This window comes from Hibiscus syriacus, unplaced genomic scaffold (genome assembly GCF_006381635.1).
Source record: "Hibiscus syriacus cultivar Baekdansim isolate YM2019G1 unplaced genomic scaffold, ASM638163v2 tig00111095_pilon, whole genome shotgun sequence".
In the NCBI taxonomy this organism is placed as follows: Eukaryota; Viridiplantae; Streptophyta; class Magnoliopsida; order Malvales; family Malvaceae; genus Hibiscus; species Hibiscus syriacus.
The window spans coordinates 8,210,808-8,235,515 of record NW_024062980.1 but is presented as its reverse complement, the minus strand read 5'-3'; the positions used below and the strand labels follow the sequence as shown (position 1 = coordinate 8,235,515).

At 36.8% G+C, this 24,708-nt stretch overlaps 1 pseudogene; it reads left to right on the top strand.

The window, feature by feature from the left end:
• The first annotated feature begins 3,668 nt into the window (after positions 1–3,668).
• LOC120152683 lies at positions 3,669–18,227 on the top strand (annotated as a pseudogene).
• The last annotated feature ends 6,481 nt before the right edge of the window (positions 18,228–24,708 follow it).

The following is a 24,708-nucleotide window of genomic DNA, read 5'->3' as shown; positions in this document are numbered from 1 at the left end:
ATTTTACAAATCATTTTTGAAATATATTCGATTTAATTATTCAAATATCAAAATATTACTCCAAGTGTTTCAAAGTTCAATTTCAATCCTTAGTAAAGTGTAAAATTGTGTTTTAATCTTAAAATATTTTTGAAACAATTTTCACAAAGTATTTCGAACAAAAAACGAGCCAACTATTAATTTTTCAAAGTAGTGTACCGATGCACCATCTAATGCATCGATGCACCCTTAAAAAATTAATATTTCGAATGCATTTTGTGTACTGATGCACGAGGCATGCATCGATGCACTCCTGAATATTTTGAACATTGAATGCAATTTATGTACCGATGCACAGACCATGCATCGATGCACTCCAGGCTCATTTCAAACATTGAATGTATTTTATGCATCGATGCACCCCTAGTGTGCCGATGCACTAAGTCTTATAACAGTCGAAATATTTAAATTTTATACATAGTGTACCGATGAACCTTGTGTATGCATCGATGCACACACGCTCCTAACTGTTTTATTTATTGATAATTACACTATAACGGCTCTATTGACTTCACCAATGATTCCCAACGTTTAGAAGTGATCCAAGGTGTATTTAAACAAGCTTAGGAGCCATTGATCAAGAACAAGCAACAACAATTAAGAGAGAATCAAAGAGAAAGCTTTAAAACATCAAGTTTGAGCTATTCAAGCCTATTTTTCATTCAATATTAATTTTGCTTTCAAGAACACCATTTGTACTCAATTGTATTCATTCTTGAGTGTTCTTTCTTTGTCCTAGAATTGTGCAAACAATTTACCTTGTGAGGTTTTTCTGTAAGTTTGCAAAATTTGTATCGTTCTCTTTGGGAGAGAGTGTTCAAAAGAATTTGGGGCATAATTCTTGAGGGATTTGTAAGGTTACTCTTTGTCCTCAAAAGAAAGACAAATTAGTGAATTTATGGAAAAGCCTTAATGTGGATAGCTAAGGTAGTGGAAGTAGACATTGGTTGAGAAAGTCGAACCACTCTGAATCACTGTGCAATTATTTTCTATTTTCTGCAAAAGCTTCCACCGAAATTTTTATTGTCAATTCACCCCCTCTTGGCCGATTCGTCGATCGATTAACTCAACAGTATTGTACTAACATAAGTAAAACCCAATAATAAAAATCCATAATTATTCATATTCATCACCAAACACTCAACTTTCATATACTTTTCATTTTAAAACCTCATTTATGAATTCTTTTAGAATTCATACCAACTTTTCCAATTTATGTAAAATGGTCCTTCACCATTTTGCCCAATTCAATTTCAATACTAAAAATTCCAACATTAAAATAATATAATTAATCTAGTACAATCACATTTGCATAAATATCTTAAATCCCCCAAAATTTCCAAACTTTCCAAACTAGTCACCAAACTTACCAGGTTTCCAAAATGATCAAATTTCATATTCTAACATCAATTTCAACACTCTAACATAAATTTCAAGTATAGTACAACAACTATTGAACAATTACATATTGATCCCATAATTTTCGAATATCTTCCCTAACTTTTACAAAATTATAAAATGGTCCCTATAACTTTTTATGGCTTGTGAGATCCTTCCTACATCATTTCCAAGCCTTACAAAAAATTTCCATTATTTTCTCACCCTTTAATACTGTGTTCGAATAGTATGGGGTAGGGTTTCACTAGTTTCCAATTTGATTCAAGCATGAAATCAACCACTAATAAACATTTCAAAGCTTATACATTTAAACCCCTAACATAATTTAAGCAAATCACAAAACTTCCCAAAACCCTAGGGTTATGCCAAATATAATAGATGTGTTTTCTAGGGGGTTTTAATCATCAAACAAGCTTGAAAATGATTCTACAACATCAACAACCTCAAAATTCATCATTAATTCAAAAAAAACCTAACATCTTCTTCATTCACCAAATTTAGGAACTAAGCATTTCAAGCAAGTTAGCATGCATAACTGGTAGCAAATGATAGAGCTCTTCAAATATATCAATTTCCTATTTCACGCTTTAATCCAAAGACCTAAGGAAATTGCTTGAAAATGAAAAATAAATTTTTCCATACCTTAGGGAAGATACACGGTCGAGGAGGAGAAGTATGAACAAGTCTCATGAAATTTATAGTTAATTTCATGCTAATTTGTCATTTATTAAGCTTAAATGAATTTAAAATTTATTTAATTGGGAAATGACAATTTTACCCTTAATGAAACTTGATAATTACAACCATACTTTGTCACATGTTAATTATCATCTTCCAAAGTCAAAGATTAACAAATTATTTTACCCTTTACCACTTTACCCAAGCATTTTTCTAAAATTTCAATCTTGTCATTTTTCATCCAACTATCCAAAATGAATATGTAAATAAATTCTCAAATCCAATTATCTATATTATTTTCCATCATTTTAAAATATGGAAATAATATTTCTAATCTTAATTTATCCTCCTTCAAAATTTATCAAAATTTCTATTTGATCCGATTTACTGAATTTTCACTAGACTTTAACACTTTATAGCTTTTAACACAAATTCCGGATCAAAAATCTGATTCCCACAAAAAAGTCATTATTGGGGTGAACTATTCATTTACGGAATATTTTTTGAAAAAATTACCATTGTGGTCCCTAAACGTTCCCAAATCTATACTTTGTCACTAAAATTTCAAAATTTATGTTTTGATCACTAACCAAAATTTGGTGCATTACATGCTAGCCATAGTTATACCAGAAAATATGAATGAATAGTGTATATATACTATTATGGTTTAAATAGATATTTAAACGGTTTTTAAATTAAGCAGTGTTTAGACAGTTTATATAGTTTATGAAACAGCATTGAACTGCCTAATTGCTTCCTAAAATCGAATTTGTTTAAAATGATAAATTACTATTTTATGGTTTTACCCAATTAATTAATTGGATTTAAGTCATTAAATTGGGATTTTAAAAACGGTCCAAAATTTTAAGGGTTTATGTACAAAGAATGTTTCTAATGTTAATGTAACATCTTTAACTCGTATTTTGAGATGTATACGAGTTATGGTTGTTACATTTGACCCTCAAATTGGATTTGGATACTCTATTTACGTTTTTTGTTCATCCCCTTTTTTTGTTCGTTTAACGATACAATTAGATATGTTCATATTTACCTTTTGTTTGAGTTTATTTGGTTATGTTTTTTTTTACTTTTTCCTTGTATGGTCTTTGTGTGATTTTAGTGGATAGTTTTATTGTGATTAGGAAAATATCCTTATTATGTGTTTAGTTTTCGATTGTAATTGTAAACTTCAATTGCCATTTGAATATTTTCTATTTTTAATAAAATGAGAGAGAGAGAGAGAGAGAGAGAGAGAAGGGAGAGGGAGAGGGAGGGAGAGGGAGAGGGAGAGGGAGAGGGAGAGGGAGAGGGGGAGAGAGAGAGAGAGAGAGAGAGAGAGAGAGGTAATCACATGGAAGAAGGCCTTTCTCCACCATTACACCATCTCTCATTTTCTTTAGGTTTCTCTTTTTAACTCCCAAACTCTCTTTTTCTCTCTATTTATATTAACTTAGATAACTAATTCGAATTGAGGTGGGTTTCTGGCTCTGGGTTTTGAATTTGGTGATCAGTGTTTTTTTTGTGTGTTAGAGAGACGGAGGTGGGGGATATTAATGGAAGAAGGGTGATTTTTGCAATGGGGTTTTTTTCAGATCTCTGCTTGCAGTTCTCCAATGGTGGGGTTTTAATGTTACCGTCATTATCATTAACAAATGGATCTTCCATGTTTGTATCTAACTTTATTTATTGATTTTGAAACCCGGGTTCAGCCTAATTTTCATATATTGTGAACTAGTTTTTGGATTGTTACATAATTCTAGTTTCGTTGCGTTATTGATATTTAGTTTTGATGCTTTCTGCTTTTATCCATCTATTCAATATCAATGAGAATTTTGCTGGAATTTCTTGATTGATACTTGGTAATGCTTGCTTTGTTCCTTATTTTTGTATTTTTCAAAATTGGAGTTCTCTTGTAGGCTACTGCTAAGCGCATTAACTTATTTAAGTTATACGTATTATGGAAGTTTTAAATTTAAATAGGCTTCCAGGTTTAACTGGTATGATTTAAACTGTGCATTTTACAATACCAACAGTCCATCTTCATAATTTTATTATAATTATTTATGATTTTAAATGATGCATCTTAGAAGAATGATACATAAGTCATGGCTAGCCTACCATTTTGTTAATGTTAGAAGAATATGGCTGAATTTCTCATTTTTTGTCTAGGTACTTAAGTAGGAGATCAAGCAATATATATGTATGTATGTATGATTCCTCATGTATTGGTATTACATTGTGTATTTTGTGTTATGTAGTGCATGATGAGTGACAACCGTTGTTTTGCTATCAAAATAATTTCGACTTCTTAATAAATAGAAAGGGAAAGTAGTATAGAAAAGCAGGCCGATCCATAAGGACTATGGTGTTTCTGATTTAGTGAAACTCTTTATTGATTTAGAAGAAAATAGAATTCCAGATAAAGATGAGAAGATATAATAAAATAAAATAAATAATTATAAAAAAGGAAAAATAATAATAAAATAATAAATAAATATAATGCTAAAGATAAAAAAGAGGGTTTTAAATGGTTTAAAGAAATAAAAAGATAAAGATTAAATAAATAATTAAATAAATAAAATAGATTAGGATAAAGAAAAATTATGGTAAAAGCAGCCTCAAACTTCAGCTTTGCCTCAAATTCCTCGGATCATCGAAACATATATTTACTTCAAGATTAACGTCGGCTTCTTGTCTACAAAGACAATTCCTTGTGACTATGCTTTGTGTACCGAATATCCAAGTGCACTCTACAATTTCGGTTTGTGAGCTGATTTAAGCAACAAAAATGTTGTAGATCTTAAAACGTTGAGGTTCAAAAAAGTTATCGTCTCGGATTATGTTGTTTCAACAATAACTGATTCCGATATCAATTTCCTCTTAGTAAACAATTTTGCTAAGTGTGTTCACAGGAAGTCGAATGTGCTTTAATAAGCCAATCATTCTTCCAATGTTAACCATAACAACATCTAGACCAACGCCGACTTTTGGTTTTGAAAATTGTTTTGATTTGAAAATAAGCCCAGAAAACAGAGAGAAAAATCCGAAGCGATTTAAGTGTCTTACAATTCTTACGTTTAGAATTGAGCATTCGTTTTAGCCTCGGCTTAAAGGAAAATTAGCTAAGCATGACCAAAGTCATACTTAGCATATTTAAAAACAAAATTTTAAAAGAAAATAAAGAAATATGAGAAAAAACGTGAAAGAAAATAGAGAGAAAGCTAGAGAGAAAAAGAAGATTTAATTCATAGATGTGGGAGATAGGTCTCTAGGCTTATCCTGAGAGAGTATTTATAGCCTTCAAATTCCTAAAAACAAGCTAAAGATAATTCTAAAAATAATATCCTAAATCCTAATTAAAACACTTAAAACTATTTAAACTAAAATTCCTAAAACAAAGATAAAATAAAATATAATAAAAGTAATATCCTAAATCCTAATTAAAACACTTAAAACTATTTAAACTAAAATTCCTAAAACAAAGATAAAATATAATATTTAAAATAATATCCTAAAACATGAGTTTAATTCAAATCTGAATTGCAGAAATGTGCGACTAATCCATTCGTTCTTCTAGAAGCGCTGATTGGACCTTATAGAAGGTGATGGCATCATCGCCTCATCAGATATTTCATGCCCAAAGTCATACCCATTAATAGAGCTTTGATTCCGAAAAAACAAAAGCTGCATAATTCTGTCATTTTAGTACAATTTCCAGAATCTGACATCCTGCACAGAAAGTGAATCAAAACAAACAAATAAGCCACAAAAACCAATGATTAAGGAGTAATTTAAAATCAAAATATTAACTAAATTAATCACTTATCAATGAGATAGGGGAAAAGAACACGGATGTCTATCTAGGATGTATTTGGTTTAAAATGAACCTTGAATTTGTAGCATTTTGGTTCAATTGGTTGATTTTGACACTTTAGCCGAAGGTCTGCGTACATGACATTTTCTTTTCCATTTCAAAAATTGGATTTCAAATTTCCTCTTTCAGTATCATGCATTCGCTTCATATGCTCATCTATTGGAGCATATCTGGTACTCAAAGTGCCAAAGCTCAAACCTCTAATAGCTGTTGATCCTGAATATAGCTGGAAACGGATATTTCCTATGTCGTTTGTATAATGTATTAACATAGTGTTCGGAAATGTCAGCTTACGCTACATCCCGGTTTCCTTCATGCAGATCATAAAGTCATTCACTCCTGCAACCACCTGTGAGATAACGAACTTAAAAGATGAATCATCGGTTTTGTGCCAATCATCTTGGTATAATGTGTGACTGTATATCGTCATCATATCTGATATTTGTACGTTTTAACAGTCTTTTTGCAGTGGCTAGTTTGGAGAAGGCACTTTGACAGGAGAATTTGGGCCTCTTTGGTTCCCATTGTCGGAGGAATTCTGCTCACATCTATTACCGAACTTAATTTTAACCAGTTCGAGTTTTGTGCTGCCTGATTTGGATGTTTAGCTACTTCTACAAAGAGGATCCTTGCAAAATCTCTACAGCACGGATTCAAGTTTGACAGGTACTGATGCTATCCTTGGGATTGTTTTTTTCCCTTTTGGTCATCTTTGATATTTAGGAAAAGGTTACAAAATCGGAAAACTAGGACGAAGTTAAGAACAGATTCGATGTATAGAGCCATGGATCATCTTACAATGTTAACTAAATGATTAGCTGATTCTGCATTTAAGTTATAACTTTCTAGTAAAATCCTGCAAACTGTTATTTTTTATTTATTATCTTTAAGAATTATCATCTGCTTGGTTATTGTCCGCTGTTTGTGAGTACTAAAATATGATGCGGATATGTGTGCAAGTATACACAATCGAACAAGTAATAAAGTGATAAGTAGAGTATCGTCTCCACAGGGAATTGGGGAAATCAAATAGGTTTGTCAAGGCACTTTACTTTGTCACCTAAGTAAAGTTAGTTATGGTATATACAGATGAGAATGCAGTGCCAAAATGGAATGGATGTAGTGGAAATAGAGTGGTAGCAGATGGATATGTCGTGGCAAATTAAATTGTTATACGTGAAAACAAATGGAAATGTCAAGGTAAAATAAAAATGCAAATACTATATTTAATATATGTAGGACTTTAGCTTTCTCACAAGACAAGCAGCAATGGAAATGAGTGATGGGAGACATAAGGAAAACTTAAGTCTATTTCTCTGAATGGTGCTTCTTCTATGCTTACCCTGCCCGACAGAGTCTACTGATGTGCCCTATGCTATCTCTAGTAAGGGACTCGATAGACTAAAGATGCCCTGGCAAAACCGATTGCCGTAAGCCCAAGCAGTGATCCTATTGACTCAGCTAATAGAATATGTCTCGGCAATACCTTTTTGTGGCAGCATTAACATCTAACCTATCGTTTATACACAACTCCTTTTAGTCGAATGAAATCCTATTCTTATCTCTAAGGTGGATTAGGCCTAGTTACTATCTAGAACCCGTTGTTTATGTAGTTCCTCCCTAGCTTCTCTCGAAGACTAAAAATAAATTGCCAAGGCATTCTCTCGAACCTCATGAACCCTCCTAAGAAAAGGCTACTCTCGTAGCTCCTACAACCTCAAGGCTTTAAGCATCATAAACAAAACAGAATAGAGCATGAAATAACAACCATTCATTAAAATAACAACTTAAATAACCATGCGAACTCACACCAAATAGGATTAGTTCATGGTGGGGTTCGAAATCAACAAGCACAAAGCAAGATTCATTCGTTCCTTACAACCCAACAACAAAATATAAAAGCAAGGACTAAGGGAAGGAGAGAAAGCCTTCGACGTGCACTGCCAAATGCCTTCCTCGGCCACCAAGGACTGCTCCCAGCGGACTAGCTCCTCTCGGATGCTCAGAACGCCACTCCCTTCTTCTAGTCAAGGAGAAATGCCACGGCAAGTAGGATTGACGGAGAAAGATGAAACTCTCTCTCTCTAACTTTTTAGATCAAATATGGATGGAACCAAAATCTCTTAACATTATGGCTTCATCATATATTTATAGGGGGAGAAAAACCCTAAAGGTTTGTGTAAAAATTCCAAAGATATCCCAAATCATGCTTAATTCACGTGATGATCGGGCAGAGCTGGCAGTGATCCTGCTGGGCAGCTGGCAATGGTCCAGTCTAGGTGGTTTACTGGGCAGGTAAGGATCTGCGCTGATCCAGGCGGATTTCTCAGTCATGATCAGAGATCCGGATTTCTCGGTCATGGTCAGAGATCCCGTGTAAATAGGGACAACTGGCTCCAAAAATATCTTCTTTCATTTTGTTCGCTCTCGAAATGCCAATCCAGCTCGGCATTTTCATTCTGCTCAGCAGTCTCCTTATGCCACGGCATTTTCCTGTTTCTTTTCCTTGCTCTCAAATCCTGCACATCATTAGACAAACACCTTCCCCATATGGTAGCACTGATGACAAATTAAAATGTAGCGGCAAACATAATTCCACCAGATGCAACTATATGCTCCTAAATGCATCTAAATGATCCTAAATGTGCTCTTAGACATTCAATAACTTAAGTGAAAATGTCCCAAAAAGTGTCCTTTTTATGGAGTTATCACACCCCCAAACTTAAGCTATTGCTTGTCCTCAAGCAATGGATAGTATTAAGCAAAACAAAAATACCATGGCAAGTTCAGAAGCAGAGTAGTTTTATGGGATAAAATTTCAGCCCTCAGCATTTGGCTTCATCATGCTAGACTAGTTTGAGAAATCAAGTACCGTCCCCTAGGGCAAGATTCTTTATATGGGTGTGTGCGTGTTTGTATCCAGTCCATGCTTAACAAACCTAAAAATTTTCTACTCAAGCTTTCTCAATTTACCATGACATTTTCAAATTACTACTCCCCTTTGTTTTCTTTGATTACTTCTGCTACGAGGAGAGTCAGCCCATCACTCTACCATCCCACACTCTAGATGAAAGGGAGCATACCTTTCACCCCCGAGCTAGTCAGGTAGATTCATCCTGTGACTACTTTCATTCACTCATATGCCAAGACATAGCGGAGTGTTCCTCTACATATATGCCAAGGCATTTATTTATAATTTATATTTCTTTTTTTTTCTTTTTTATTTAGATGCGGGGTTTTCATCATTCACAGTTTTATGCCACGACATTTAAGAATTCTCTTATAAAAAATTTCTAAGTTTCTCAAGCATGGAAAACATACACTCGTGTTCAAGGGTTTCAAAGAAGCAAGTCCTAGAGTTGGTTCTATCATCCTCAACCACTCATATACATTTTATCCTAGCCATCAAGAATTCTTCATCATCGGGCATCCTCAATTAATTCCAGAAAACTAATTATATATTTACTAATGTCATGGCATATTCATTTTACTAATACTATCATACAATGATGCGAGAACCCTACTTCCCCCAAACTTGAGAGAAGCATTGTCCCCAATGCTTACTAAATCTAAGAAAAATGAAAACTACATGCTATGAATGCAATGCAATGCAAGGTACCTTGGCTTCATGGTGGTGGTGCAGCAGTTGCATGGCGAGAGCGCTTGCGGAGCTTAGCGGGGCTGGAATGCTCAGAGTCAGAAGCTGGTGCAATTGGAGGAGTGCGAGGGCCTTCTTGAACAGTTGGGAGTGGGGACTCCTGATGTTGAGATGCCTTTCGTAGGCGACGTCTGCTCCTACGCAAAGGAGCTTGCTGTGGCATCTCCAATTGTGACTGCTCGGCCGAATCAGTAGGTTGTGATAATTCAGGGTTGGTAAAACAAAAATAATTTATGTACAGATGTAAGTTAAAAATGCCACGGCATCCTTAAGATGTCGGACCAGTGTCAACGTCTTGCAAGAGCAACGCTGACTTGTCACGTGCAGGTGGGACTCCTTGATAAGCCTTTAGGCGCTGGCCATTGACTTTAAAGATGGATCCATCATCCAGGTTCTTGATATCAACAGCACCATAAGGTTAAACATGGTGAACTTCAAATGGTCCAGACCAGCGTGACTTTAATTTGCCTGGGAAGAGCTTGAGCCTAGAATTGAACAACAGTACTTTCTGACCCATATGAAATTATCGTGGAAAAAGCATTCTGTCGTGCCACTTTTTGGTTTTTTCCTTGTAGAGCTTGGTATTTTCATATGCTTGCACTCGAAACTCTTCTATTTCATTTAGAACAAGTAATCGTTTCTCCCCAGCAATTTGCTCGTCAAAGTTTAACTTTTTGATTGCCCAGTACGCCTTGTGCTCTAGTTCAACAGGGAGGTGGCAGGCTTTTCCATATACCATCTTAAAGGGCGACATTCCTAAAGGTGTTTTGAATGTTGTCCTATATGCCCATAATGCTTCTTCAAGCTTTGGGGACCAGTCTTTCCTTCGGGTGTTAACCACCTTCTCCAGGATTTGCTTAACTTCTCGATTGGAGATTTCAGCCTGTCCATTCGTCTGCGAATGATATGTCATGGCAATCTTATGTCGCACTCCATATTTCTATAATGCCTTGGCAATTAACTTGTTGTCAAAGTGAGTGCCCTCATCGCTAATAATAGCTCTTGGGACTCCAAAACGAGTGAAGATGTTCTTATGAAGGAACTTGAGCACAGTCTTTGAGTTGTTTCTCGGCGTAGCAATTGCTTCAACCCACTTTGAAACGTAATCCACCGCTAGCAAGATGTATAAATCTCCAAAGGAAGATGGGAATGGTCCCATGAAATCGATGCCCCAAACATCAAAGAGCTCAATCTCCAGAATATTTTACAGAGGCATTTCATGTCGTCTGGAAATATTTCCAATGCGCTGGCATCTGTCGCACGCCTTGCAAAATGCGTGGGCATCTTTAAATAATGATGGCCAATAAAAACCTGACTGGAGGACCTTTGCAGCAGTCCTCGAACCTCCAAAATGCCCTCCACAAGTTGATGTGTGGCAATGGTGTAAGATATTGCTTTGTTCTTCTTCGGGGACACACCGTCGAATCATTTGATCAGCACATTGCTTGAATAAGTACGGCTCGTCCCAAAAGTAGAACTTGGCATCATGAAGAAACCTCTTTTTGCCCTGGCTATTCAGTTCATAAGGAAAAACACCACTAACAAGAAAGTTAACCAGGTCAGCGTACCACGGAATTGCCGTGGCATATAAAATTTTCTCATCAGGGAATTCTTCTTTAATATCAAAAATGTCATGGCATTCTGAAATATTTTCTAGCCTAAATAAGTGGTCTGCAACCTGATTCTCAGTACATTTCCTATCAATTACCTCTAAGTCGAATTCTTGCAGAAGTAATATCCACCTGATCAGTCTAGGCTTGGCATCTTTCTTGTTCACTAAGTATTTTATAGCTGAATGATCAGTGTGAACTATAACCTTGGTGCCTATCAAGTATGGCCTAAACTTGTCAAATGCAAATACCACGACAAGTAATTCTTTCTCAGTGGTTGTGTAATTTAATTGAGCATCATTTAAGGTACGGCTAGCATAATATATGACATGAAAGATTTTACCTCTACGTTGCCCAAGCATAGCTCCCACGGCAAAATCACTTGCATCAAACATTAGTTTGAATGGGGCCGTCCAATCTGGGGGGACTACAATTGGTGCAGAGATAAGTTTCTGCTTCAACTCTTTGAATGCGCCATGACATCTCTGATCGAACACAAAGGGTTGGTTTTGTTGCAGCAAGGTGCACAAAGGCTTGGATAGTGTGGAAAAATCCTTGATAAATCGTCTGTAAAAACCAGCGTGGCCAAGGAAACTCCGAATGCCCTTGACAGAATTTGGTGGGGGAAGCTTCTCGATCACCTCAATCTTAGCCTTGTCGACCTCAATGCCCTTTGCAGAAATTTTATGTCCTAGAACAATGCCTTCAGTCACCATGAAGTGGCATTTTTCCCAGTTTAGTACGAGATCAGCCTCCTCGCATCGCTTCAGTACCTTTTCCAAATTACCGAGGCATTTTTGAAAATCGTCTCCAGAAACAGAAAAATCGTCCATAAAAATTTCCAAAAAATCCTCCACCATGTCAGAAAAGATGGCTTGCATGCAACGCTGAAAAGTTGCCGGGGCATTACAGAGTCTAAAAGGCATTCTTCGAAAAGCGTATGTGCCATACGGGCACGTGAACGTCGTCTTCTCTTGGTCCTCTGGTGCTATGGCAATCTGATTATACCCTGAATAACCATCCAAGAAATAATAGTATGCCTTGCCCGTAAGTCGATCCCGCATTTGATCGATGAATGGCAAAGGAAAATGATCCTTCTTGGTGGCCTTGTTAAGCCTACGGTAGTCCATGCAGATGCGCCATCCAGTGACAGTGCGAGTAGGTATTAAGTCATTTCCTTCGCTCATTACCACGGTCATGCCTCCCTTTTTAGGCACGCATTGGACGGGACTGACCCACGAACTATCCGAAATAGGGTATATCACTCCAGCATCGAGCCATTTGAGAACCTCTTTCATCACAACGTGCTTCATGATTGGATTTAATCTTCGCTGTGGCTCTATGGATTTGCCGTGGTATTCTTCTAGCAAAATTTTATGCATGCAGATTATTGGACTTATTCCCTTGAGATCTGCCATCGTCCACCCTAACGCTTTCTTATGCTGTGACAAAACACTTAGCAAACTAGATTCTTGGTTAGGAATAAGGGCAGAGGAAATAATCACAGGTAAAGTGTCATTACTACCCAGATAAGCATATTTAAGAAGTTGTGGAAAATTTTTAAGTTCAAGGGTAGGTGCATGCTGTAATGAGGGCTTAGGAGGAACAAACTCTTCTAAATTCAAAGGTTCAAAGCGCGTAACTGGGCTAGCTTTAAAGAAGCTAGCCTGTTGTTCCTCGAATGAAAAGTCATTCGGCTCTTCAAGGAGCCTCTCATCAATATCTAGCTGAATGAAATTGTCGTGGCAAAATTGATCTGCCGCTTTTGTAATTTCAGTGTCTACCTCAAAAATGCTCTGACATTCTTCATAATCATCCATGTGTTTGAGAGATCGAAAAACATTAACAGTGATCTGTTGATCGGCCACTCGCATGGTTAGCTCGCCCTTCTCACAATCGATGAGAATACGACCAGTGGCTAAGAAAGGTCTCCCCAATATAATAAGTGTTGTGGCGTCGACCTCACAGTCCAGAATCAGAAAATCGACAGGGAAAACGAACTTGTCAACCCTCACGATGACATCTTCAATTCGCCCTTCTGGACGCACATGCGATCGATCGGCAAGTTGCAAGATGACTGAAGTAGGTCTCGCATTTCCTATCCCCAGTTTTACGAAAATCGACTTAGGCATCAAGTTTACACTTGAGCCAAGGTCACACAGTGCTTTTCCAACAAATTTGTTTCCAATCGAACATTAAATGATAAAGCTGCCCAGATCACGTCTTTTTGGTGGTAGCTTGCTTAAGGAAGAGCAAAATTCTTTTGCCGTGGCAATTGTTTCATACTGCTCAACCTTTCTCTTCTTGGTGACGATTTCTTTTAGAAATTTAGCATATGTGGGCATTTGTTCCATTGCTTCAAGAAAAGGAACATTGATCTGCAGTTGACCCAGAATGTCAACAAATTTTTTAAACTGAGTATCCTCGTTATGTTTCTTCAGTCTTTGCGGAAAAGGAGGTGGGGGTCTGGCTTCTTGTAATGATGGGGTGCGAACAGAAGCTACCGTGGCATTTTTATTTGCCCCCTCATCTTTGTTACTTGATGAACCCTCAGATTTATCTTCTTCCTTCGGTGCTTCCTCCTGCAGTTCTTTATCAGCTTGACTGGTTGTGGGGGGTGAATCTTCCTTCAGTTTTCCCCCAGACTTATCTTCTACATTAATTTGTGTACCGCTTCGGAGAGTTAGCACATTGCATTGTTCTTTGCTATGAGGTTTGGTGACTTCAGTGTCACTTGGCAAATGTCTGGGTTTGCGTTCTTGTAATGCTGCGGTAATCTGACCTACTTGACTCTCTAGTGCCCTTAACGATGAACTATGGCTCTGGAGTAGAGCTCCTTGATTTTTTATAGAGGTCGAGTGGTCTTGCAGCATTGTTTTTGTTGTTGCAATGAATTCTTGCATTGTGGCCTCCAAAGAACTAGTATTTGATGAAGATGGCCCTCCCTTGTTTGGATTATGCCATGGCATATTCGATTGATAGCCTTGGGAATCATTAAAGTTCTGCTGACGAGCTGGCTGTTGAGCAGTGCTGTTTCCTTGATTTCTCCAAGAAAAATTTGGATGCTGACGCCATCCAGGATTATAGGTGTTTGAATAGGGGTTGTTATTGCCTCGATTAAAATTGCCAACAAAGTTGATGGATTCTTGATTGGTTGGGCAATTACTCTCATTGTGATTGCCTTGGTATAATAAACAAACTGAACAGGCTGCCTTCGCTTCCCTTACCTCACTTGGCCTTTGTAAATTTTTTAGCATGTTGGTAATGGCAGCAAGTTGGGCTGACACGGCATCATTAGAATCTACCTCGAGAGCTCCATGTGTCTTACGCCCAAACCCATGCTTAGTTGAGGGAAACTGATAATCATTGGTAGTAATCCTATCCAAGATGTCAAATGCCTCTGCTGGTGATTTATCCAGTAACGTCCCATTTGCCGAGGCATCTAGCATCATCCTCGTGGGTGCGTTTACTCCATTATAGAACATCACTACTTGTGTCCAATCTTGAAAACCATGGTTTGATCACTTGCAAAGCAATGCTTTGTATCTATCCCAGCACTTATGCATCGACTCGTCATCAGCTTGACGGAATGAAGCAATGTCGTTCCTAAGTTGGGTGTTCATGTTCGGAGGATTATACCGCAGCAAAAAATATTTGCACAGATCTATCCATGACCCCATAGAACCCGCTGGAACTCCACTCAACCATACCCTTGCTCTGTCTCGTAGGGAATATGGGAATAGCTTTAATTTCAGAACATCTTCGTGCACCCCTTGTTGGCGAAAAGAATCGCACACTTCCAAGAAGTTACGAATATGCTGCCTGGCATCTTCATTTGGCATGCCCCCAAACTGCCCTATAGAGTTTAACATGTTGAACATGATAGGTTTCAGCTCGAAATGGGCTGCTTGAATATCGGGTGCCACAATTCCAAGGTTGAGATCCTCTATGATTGGATTTAAATGATCACGAATAGCCCGAGGCCTAGCTGCATTCCCAGCATTTGGATTTGCCTCGGCATGTTGATCACCCTCATGGCCAATGCCCTGATTTCCGAGTTGGTACATATTGACACGTTGTGCTCGTCTTCTTTGTCTAAAGAGCCTTTCAATTTCAGGATCAATAGGTTCCAATGGCTCTTCAGGGTTGCTTCTGGTCATAAACTCGAAAAAATCTGAAAAATTAAAGAAAATATAAAGTAAAGATAACTAAAAGAAAAAAAAAAACAAAAAAAAATTTACACAAGTAATATAAAAATGCTATGACAAATCAATTTAACTTCTTGTTGCAATTCCCCGGAAACGGCGCCAAAAACTTGCCTGCTGTTTGTGAGTACTAAAATATGATGCGGATATGTGTGCAAGTATACACAATCGAACAAGTAATAAAGTGATAAGTAGAGTATCGTCTCCACAGGGAATTGGGGAAATCAAATAGGTTTGTCAAGGCACTTTACTTTGTCACCTAAGTAAAGTTAGTTATGGTATATACATATGAGAATGCAGTGGCAAAATGGAATGGACGTAGTGGAAATGGAGTGGTAGCAGATGGATATGTCGTGGCAAATTAAATTGTGATACGTGAAAACAAATGGAAATGTCAAGGCAAAATAAAAATGCAAATACTAGATTTAATATATGTAGGACTTTAGCTTTCTCACAAGACAAGCAGCAATGAAAATGAGTGATGGGAGACACAAGGAAAACTTAAGTCTATTTCTATGAATGGTGTTTCTTCTATGCTTACCCTGCCCGACAGAGTCTACTGATGTGCCCTATGCTATCTCTAGTAAGGGACTCGACAGACTAAAGATGCCCTGGCAAAACCGATTGGCGTAAGCCCAAGCAGTGATCCTATTGACTCAGCTAATAGAATATGTCTCGGCAATACCTTTTTGCGGCAGCATTAACATCTAACCTATCGTTTATACACAACTCCTTTTAGTCGAATGAAATCATATTCTTATCTCTAAGGTGGATTAGGCCTAGTTACTATCTAGAACCCGTTGTTTATGTAGTTCCTCCCTAGCTTCTCTCGAAGACTAAAAATAAATTGCCAAGGCATTCTCTCGAACCTCATGAACCCTCCTAAGGAAAGGCTACTCTCGTAGCTCCTACAACCTCAAGGCTTTAAGCATCATAAACAAAACATAATAGAGCATGAAACGACAACCATTCATTAAAATAACAACTTAAATAACCATGTGAACTCCCACCAAATAGGATTAGTTCATGGTGGGATTCGAAATCAACAAGCACAAAGCAAGATTCATTCGTTCCTTACAACCCAACAACAAAATATAAAAGCAAGGACTAAGGGGAGGAGGGAAAGCCTTCGACGTGCACTGCCAAATGCCTTCCTCGGCCACCAAGGACTGCTCCCAGCGGACTAGCTCCTCTCGGATGCTCAGAACGCCACTCCCTTCTTCTGGTCAAGGAGAAATGCCACGGCAAGTAGGATTGACGGAGAAAGATGAAACTCTCTCTCTCTAACTTTTTAGATCAAATATGGTTGGAACCAAAATCTCTTAACATTGTGGCTTCATCATATATTTATAGGGGGAGAAAAACCCTAAAGGTTTGTGTAAAAATTCCAAAGATATCCCAAATCATGCTTAATTCACGTGATGATCGGGCAGAGCTGGCAGTGATCCTGCTGGGCAGCTGGCAATGGTCCAGCCTGGGTGGTTTACTGGGCAGGTAAGGATCTGCGCTGATCCAGGCGGATTTCTCGGTCATGATCAGAGATCCGGATTTCTCAGTCATGGTCAGAGATCCCGTGAAAATAGGGACAACTGGCTCCAAAAATATCTTCTTTCATTTTGTTCGCTCTTGAAATGCCAATCCAGCTCGGCATTTTCATTCTGCTCAGCAGTCTCCTTATGCCACGGCATTTTCCTTTTTCTTTTCCTTGCTCTCAAATCCTGCACATCATTAGACAAACACCTTCCCCATAAGGTAGCACAGATGACAAATTAAAATGTCGCGGCAAGCATAATTCCACCACATGCAACTATATGCTCCTAAATGCATCTAAATGGTCCTAAATGTGCTCTTAGACATTCAATAACTTAAGTGAAAATGTCCCAAAATGTGTCCTTTTTACGGAGTTATCAGTTATATACTGCTGGAGAAGTTTTTGGTCAAACATATTAACTTGGGACTTTTCCGGTCTTCTTATTTGCCTGCTCTTATAGCATAAACACTGTTACTTGAAGGTAATGGGGTTGCGGATTGGTTTCATACACACCCAACTCCATGGGCAGCCCTCATCATTATTTTCAGCTCAGGAGTGCTGGCTTTCTGTCTTAACTTCTCCATTTTTTATGTGTTCACTCAACAACTGCTGTCACGTTTAATGTTGCTGGAAACCTCAAGGTAAGATTTGCAGATAGAAAATGGATCCTTCTCGTGTTCGTTACCATCATTTTATCTTCTAACGAAATTTGCAAAAATCATTATTTGATTGTTATATTCTGTATTATATGTAGTTGCAGACTTCCGGCTTATAAATTCCTCAAAGATTTCTGGTTTATAATTCCCAAAACTGCATTCACCATTCTTATCGTTTTCTTATACAGGTAGAAGTTGTTGTGTTAATCTCATGGATGATATTCCAAAACCCGATCTTGGGTCTAAATGCTGTTGGTTGTGGTATCACACTTCTGGGGTGTACATTTTACGGATATGTTCGACACATGCTCTCTCAACAGCCTCACGGAGCTCCTCGAACACCCCGGACACCGCAGACGACTGGAAAGAATATGGAACTACTTCCCCTTAATAATGATAAGTTAGATGATAAGGTTTGAGAATGTTTTGGCATGGGGTTGTTCTGGAAGATGGTCGGTCACCACATGCGAATTCTCATCTCAAAAGAAACTGAAAATTAGTTAGTTTTATTCATCTCTTTAGTTGTTTACAGTTCTCCTAATTAAGGTGATTTTTACAAACGAATTGATTCGAATTACGAAATATTTTTATATAAACTTGATCTCAAGCTGGTGTACGATGTGTGTCATTATCAAGAGTTATCGACGAAGTGATAAAGTTGTTTATTGACATTTTAAATTATTTATTTCTAAATCGATTTCTAAAGTTTATAAAATGATTGTAGTTGAATAATATTTAAAAACTATAATAATATTAAATAAAAATAATTATATTTAACGAATACGTTAAAATAAAATAAATTTATATGTTTTCTTGATGGGATGTAAATTCTTAATAACAAAGCATACTTGCCTGATATACAGAAGCTAAATTCCCCCTAGATATTCTTCCTAATGATTAGATATATATTTTCTTTACTGGTGATTACATCTTATAAAGAGATATGTGATGATGATAGTGGTTTTGGTGGGTTTTGCGGGATGCTTAATCATTGTTTTATTCATGCTCTTCAGTGATAAAGCAACTGCATCATAAGGCATCTTAACAAGGGCTCTGTAGAGGAACCTTTTGCAGAATACATGGACTCCAAAAAAGAACCTCCCGACGAAGGGTGCTCCAAAAATAAGTGACTTATAGAATAGGATCATTCATAGATTTTAATACAAACAGACACCTCATCAAAGTCGATTAATATGTCGATCATATGAGAACACATGGGCGGACGCATGATCTTATTAAACGAGGATCTTATAAAATTTTAAAGAAATAAAATACATTATGAATTAAAAATATATATTAATTAAAAATTATTTGAGGGACAATTGTTACTATACATCCTCGTTAAGTCTATGCCTAGGAGAACATACAATCCCAAACACTTGTTGCTGTAATTATGTATTCTATTATTCTACTAGTTCTCATTTTCCTCACACACTTGTTGACATTTACTGTGGTCAACAATCCAAAGTTTATCACGCATGAAAGCAAAAGATCCTGGTGAGATTGGTTTTGTAAGCAAATACGCAATTTGTTCTGTAGATGGAAGAAAATTAACTACCAATTTTCCAACAAGTACTCTTTCTTGAATGAAGTATAACTCAATTTCAACATTCTTCATCCTAGTATGATGAGTGGGATTGGCAGTAATGGAGACAGTTGAAGTGTTATCACACCACACAATAGGCTTCTCCTCTATAGCAACCCCAATTTCGACCAAAAGTTGTTCAACCCATATTATTTCAGACACAAAATTTGTAAGACTTTTGTTCTTAGCTTCTAAAGTGGATCTGGACACAACAGAGTTTCTTGGAGCACCAAGTTAATAGGTTACCTCTTTAAGTAAACACAACATCCCGTTGTTGAGCATCAATCTTCAACTAAAGCAGCTTAATCTGCATCAGCATAATAGACGAGAGAAAGAACCAATAGCTCTACAGAACAGCCCATAATCAAGAGTGCTTGGGAGCTAGAGCAAAATTCGCTTCACTATTTTCTAATGACCTTCATAAGGATTGTTCATATACTGACTGACTTTATTTACATCACATGCCACATCTGATCTAATCAGACAAATGTATTGAAGGCCACCAATAATACTCCTACAGAGGTAATCAGTAAAGAGACCTTTATTCTCTTAAAGTTTTTGATGAAGCGACCATGAGAGTTTGAGAAGCAGTACAGTGAAGCATATTTGCCTTAATCAATAAGTGAACTACATATTTCTTCTAACTTAGCCCCTGTGGACCTTGACAAATTTCCATATTAAGAAATCGATCTGCCTCAAATCTTTAAGTAGAAACTCAAAGTTTATCTGTTTTATGATTGCATCTACCTTCGTCTCATCAATATATGTTATTACTATATCATCAACAAATATCATTAGTAATAACCTGGAGTTAGGCATGTTTCAAATGAAAAACGGCAAATTTTCATTTGAAGCAGAGAATCCAAACTTTGAAGTGAGAAAAGCTTTCATGGTGTCAAACATGGCCCCCAGAGCTTACCAAAGCCCATAAAGTGCCCTCTTAATACGAGAGTATAGCATCTCACCGTTTTTCCCTCTTTGCTCAAAACACGGTAGCTAATGCATGTAAATCTCTTCAGACAGAGCATCATTTTGGAAGGCATTGTTGGTATCTATCTAACGCACAACCCAATTAGAGAGAACTACTATAGCCAGGACTGTGTGAATGGTGGAAAATCGAACCACAGGACTAAATGTTTCTCAAAAATCAATCCCCATCACTTGAGAGTAACCTTTGGCCACAAACTATGCCTTAAATCGATCAACAATACCATCTAACTTCCTTTTTACTTTAAACAACCATTTACAAAACACTGATTTTCTAGACTGAGGTAAAGGTTGTAAGTCCCACGTGTCATTCTTCATCAAAGTAGAATATTCATCATGAACATCTTGCCAACCAAGTCGTTCGAGAGCTTCATGAACACTTACAGGTTCAGATTGTTCTTCTTTAAGAAGATACATCTTTCATTTAAATATCCTAGACTTTCCTCTCCTAACCATGGAATTATTATTTCGAATAGCGGGAAACAATGGAGATGAAGGTGAATGAATGAGTGAAGGTGGTGATGATGAAGATGAAAGAGTGGATGATGATGGATGTGATGAAGTTGATGAAAATGAAGATGAAAGAGTGGATGATTATAGATGTGAAGAAGTTGAAGATGGTAAGGGTGATGAATGAAATGATGATGACTGTGGTGGTAATGGAAGTAATTGAGGTGAAGAAGGTGAGTGAGATGATGGATCTAAAGTGATTGGTGAAGGATATGACGATAACAACATCAGAGGAGATGATGGAGATAATTGAGATGGTGAGGTTGAGTGAGAAGACAATTGATGATCAGATTCTATATTATTAGACTCAACATTGCACTCTGCAGTCACTAAAGGCGGTGACATTGTGGACTCTGCAGGATAAAGACACAAGAAATAATGACACATACTTAACCATACTTGACTCAGAAGTAACCAGTGGCTGTTTAATCAAAACAACAGAATTTTCAAGGCTATTTTTACCAAATGAGAACACACTTTCATTAAATTTGACATGAAGCAAAATGTGCACACAACAGTGAGAATTCAACTATCCTTCGTAAACCGGAGAATAACCAAGAAAGGTACATGCTGCAGATCTAAACTGTTGCTTATGTTATTATAAGGACACAACTACAAATAACACACCCAAAAATTTGAAGAAAAGCATACTCAAGATTTTTTTTTTAAAAGATTTTGACAACTGTCGTTTTCGATGTCAAATAAATTTCTTCTTCTCGGATAATAAATAAGGAAATTCGTAGTAAAGAGAAGTAAGGGTCGAATCCACAGGGACTTAGAAAATCACAAATTAATGTTTGAATGGTTTTAACCAGGTGAAAAATAATAAAATGGGGGGTTTGGTAAAATGAAATTAAAATGGTAAAAATAAATAAAAGTAATTTAAATAAAAAATAAGAGAATAAAGTTTGTGAATAAATACGGTAAAAGTAGCCTCAAGCTTCGCTTTGACTCAATTTCCTTATGATCATCGAATAAGGTTTTCTCTTCGGGATTCAGGTAGGTTACTTTGTCTACAAGGGCTATCCCCGTGACTCTATCTTGTATACCGAATACCCAAGGCAATCTTTGATTCCGACATCGGTAATTGATTCTAACAACATCAATTGTCGTAGATCAATTACCGTTTAAGTTCATGGCGTCCGACTCGGATTGTTGCTTCGATAACCGTCAATTCCGATCTTAATTCCCTCTTGGCGAAGCTATCTCGCCAAGTGTGTTCCCAGGAAGTCGAATTGCTTTCTATATGCTGAATCTTCCTCCCACACATTTAATCGCAACAACCTCTTGACCAAAGTCGATCTTTGATTTTGAAAACTGTTTTGATTTTGAAAAATAAGCGCAGAGATTGAGAGAGATATTTCGATGATATTAAGGGTCTGTTTCAATTCTCTCGATGGAATTGAGTCATCGCAACAGCTCTCGGCTTATGAAAAGTTTAGCTAAGCATGACAAAATTCATACTTAGCATTTGAAAACAAAGCTTGAAAAATAAAAGAAAAATGAAAAGAACTTGAAAAGTAAAAAGAGAAAGCTTTTATAAAAATTAGAGAGAAAAGAAGATTGTAATCCTAATGATGAGTTTAGGCTTACCCCAAGTGGATATTTATAGCCTCTCAAAGCCTAAAGGATAAACAAAGAAAACAAATAAAATAATCTTAAAGATAATTATTTTTTAATTTAAATTCAAACTTAAACTAGTCTCCGAATGCAACTCTGCTCGTCAATCTTCCAGAAGGCGTGCGGAGGAAGTCTTCTAGAAACTGTCGCTGACTGGACCTTCCAGAAACTGCCATGTCAGACCGCGTCAAGCCCAGAGTCGTGCCCATGTCTCCAGCCGTGACCAAATAATAAAAAAATGCAGAATGCGCCCGTTTTGTCACTAATTTTGGAAAGTAAGGACCTACACGAAAACAAACATAACGCGACCAATTTAACTGTAATAATTCTTTAAAATCAAAAAAAATAACGAGTAAATATTAACGATTTTGAACACTCATATTTTTTCATACATGGACATACCTGTCAGTGTCAAAGAAAATGGACACACCCAAAAAATTTGAATAAAAGAATAGTCTATTGATAAGAAACATAACACTAGCAAAAGCATTATTCCAAAATCGTACGGGCTTAAGGCTTGAGTCAGAAGGGTGAGAATGACATCAACCACGTGTCTGTATTTTCTTTCTACTATCCCATTTTTTATGAAGTGTGAGGGCACGAAAACCTATGAACAATGCCTTCTTGTTGGAGATACGACTTCAAGGAAGAAAACTCTCCTCCACCATCCAATTGCAATACTTTTATTTTTATTCCAATCTATTTCTCCGCTTGCTTAAGAAATTAAATAAAAACATCTTGAACATGTGATTTTAATCTAAAAATATATATACCCAAGGGTATCTAGTGTAGGCATCAATAAAAGTAACATAATATTTAAAATTATTGGAAGAAATAGGTGCATATAACCATACATCAGCAATTACAAGTTCTAAAGGAAGTGAATGTCACAAACGAAAGAGAAGAACAAGATAAGGAGTTTAGAATCGAGGCGAGAAAATTGGAGGAAATGAAAAAGGGATTAGGGATTGTGAAAAGAGGAATTGGGAAATAGGGATTTCAATTCCTAAGACTAAGGAAAAAGACAATCACCTAGAAATGGATACACGTATGGAGGAATTAAAGCCTAGATGGACAAAGGACATGGGCTCAGAAGTGGATCCAGCCAGTATCCCACATGATAATACACCTTAGTTGTCATCTGCAAAGGAAGTTGATAAGAGTTAGTTACTACATTGTTCAACTGTCAAAAATATAGTGGCAATAGTACATTGTATTAAAAATAAAACCATGTACTGGAGGAGAAAAAACTTATCTGATGAATGAATGAAGAATTAATTTTTTGTAATCTCTCTGCTTCTCTTTTAAATCCTTTAATTTCTTCGATCTCAGCTTCGCTATTTCTCAAGGTTCATACCAAATTGACATAAGAGCCTAATTTACTGGCATTGCATCAAATTTAAAAAAAAAGGACTTAATTATGGAAGAATCGACTGAACTTACTGCCATTTTAGCTATAGATTGAAGATCTATCAAAGAAAGTGGAACAAGCCGCTGATGAAACATAGCCTCCAAAATGGTGGAGGAACAAAACAAGCGTCACAACCTAGAATAAAAAATGACAACCAATCAAGCTTATATAGAACAAGTCATACGAATCTTAACGGGGATGAACGATGAGCAAGATATGGCAAGCTCAGAAAAAGAGTAGATTACTACACCCACCCCAACAAAAGTTGATGGAAAAAAACCTGTGATGGTGACAGTGATAAATGATAAGTCTAGATTCTCTTTCAACATAGACGAACCAGGTATCCTCAAATCTAAACCTTATGAATCTCAAATGGATCAACAGAATGTTAGGGTGGAAAATCAAATAGGGGATAGCAGTGGGGCCAAAAAATGTCAATGAGGGGCAGTAGGAAATGCTAGTTTTATGCTTCCTAGGCCTAAAGTAGAATTAAAAAAAATTGATGGAACAAACCCAAGGGGTTGGGTACAAAAATGTCATAAATTTTTTCATCTCTTTGGAATTCCTGAGGAACAAAGTGCTGAGATAGCTGCGATATATTTAGAAGGAAAGGCTAAATCCTGGTTTGATGGTTATATTATGTAAAAAAATTGAGTACATTGGCCCGAGTTTGAAGCAGACTTGTTTCATCGATTTAATGATATGCAATATTCAGATGTCATAGAGTAATTTAGTAAGTTAACATAAAAAGGAACGGTGGAAGAGTATCAAGTGAGGTTTGAATAGCTGAAATATTTCATTTTGATGCAGAATCCATCATTGGGGAGGAAGTTTTCGTGTCCATTTTAATAAGTGGGCTAAGGGAAGAGTTGAAACACAAGGTAAAAGCTCTCAATCCTAAAGGAGTAGTTGAAGCTTGCAGGCATTTTATATTATATGAAATCTC